Raw genomic sequence first — 1,578 nt, 5'->3', positions numbered from 1 at the left:
GAACAGAGCACAAATGCACAAGCACTAACCAGTAGCATACAATTACAAAACATCTGCTCATTCTGCATTTTCCACAGCACCTCACTTTAAGGCTAAATGGCCATCCAACACAGTATTTTCAGAATCAGAACGAGTCATCTCTGCAAGTATGGTTTGGGGGAGAAAAGTCACACACATAAACAATCAGCACCACAGCATAATACGGGACCAGCGTAATACGCACTAAGATCTGGGCCGGCCAGCTAAGCAGTAAGGGGATTTTTTTCTCAGATTCCCATTGCAGGTGCTTCGTGCAGAGATTGGAGCAGGACGTCGGAGAAGTCCCCAGGGACGGCGGCAGACGGGATCGAGCGTGACCTGGAGCGTGAGTCGTTGCTGGAGCTGGACGAACCGGCGCCTGGAGCTCGACGAACCGGCTGTGGAGCTCATCCTCTGCAGAGAGGAGGGGATGGTGGCCGACGGGGACGAGCTCCACCCGCCGCAGCTAGGCTCGAACGCCTACTGTCGCCGGCGGCGGACGGGCACCCGTGGTGCGGGCGGTCGATTCGCGGATGTAGCGAGCTCGACGAGGTCGCGAACAGAGAGGAGGAGACCTTGGATGTCGCCGGCGGGGATTGGTGCCGACGAGGCTAGGGAGCGACGGCGGCGGGCGGGCGCTGCAACCCTACCCTAACGGGCCATGGGTAGGTGACGGGGAGGAGGGGGAAATGGTGTTGGGGGTGTCGATGTGGTTGGGGGATTGCAAGGGCGGACGGGAATATAAAGGAATGGCATTCGTTTCGTAGTTATCCTGAAGTGTTGTGGGTATTTTGGTCAGTGCATGTCGGGAAGCAGGGAAAAAGCTCGGGAAGCAGCTCGTTCGGTGCTTTCGCTGCTTCTCGACTTGGTAGTGCATTCCCGACCCGCGCTTCTACACCACGCTTTTCTATTTTGTGCAGTTTGTTTGCGCTTCCGCTTTTGGGCTCTAAAAGCAGAAGCAAAAGCCCAAACAAACACAGACCTAGTCTCGCCCGTTAGGGCATCTCCAACGAGGCTATAGTCGTGCGGATCGGAAATAAACGTCTACACCCTGCTCCAGCGGGCTGACGCCGTCTACGGAGACGCAAACGCGACGGAAATATGCGACTCGTTTGCGTCTCCGTGGACGCTGTGCGGTCGCGCCAAGTGTCCGCTCGCTTCCCCCACGAGCCCGCTTGGCAGCGACACTAGCTCAAGCTGGCGCGAATTAAAGCAGAGCAACTGCCGGGGTGGGAAACCGCCGGAGTGGCAACCGCGCTGATCGACGCGCCAACCGCCGGAATGGAGCGTCGAACCGCCGTGGAAGAGCAACCGCAGACCTCTTCGTTATACGCGCCGCCATAATCCTCGCTGAATAAAACCAGCTAGCCACCGGCTGCCATTCTTCTTCTTCTCCAGCACCAACTAGCCACCATGAGCAACCTGGGTTGCCATCGGACACCGACAACGAGGGAAGCCGCCAGGATGGTGACATTAGTGGGATAGGGCTGCCACGCCGAGCAACCCTAGCTCCCCGCTGACGAAGGGCGAGGAGGAGGACTCCGACGCAAGGTGGGCACG

At 58.3% G+C, this 1,578-nt stretch overlaps 1 long non-coding RNA gene across 1 annotated transcript; it reads right to left on the bottom strand.

Annotated features, from left to right (window-relative positions):
• LOC127349300 (uncharacterized) lies at positions 1 to 740 on the bottom strand. The gene is made up of 2 exons (XR_007880193.2): positions 191 to 740; positions 1 to 80 (listed from the first exon to the last, which is right to left on the bottom strand). It is a non-coding gene; the product is annotated as an uncharacterized lncRNA (long non-coding RNA).
• Between the last annotated feature and the right edge of the window lie 838 nt (positions 741 to 1,578).

The sequence above is a fragment of the Lolium perenne genome, chromosome 4 (assembly GCF_019359855.2).
Source record: "Lolium perenne isolate Kyuss_39 chromosome 4, Kyuss_2.0, whole genome shotgun sequence".
In the NCBI taxonomy this organism is placed as follows: domain Eukaryota; kingdom Viridiplantae; phylum Streptophyta; class Magnoliopsida; order Poales; family Poaceae; genus Lolium; species Lolium perenne.
The sequence above is the reverse complement of the archived record's forward strand: the minus strand, read 5'-3'. Positions and strand labels throughout refer to the sequence as shown.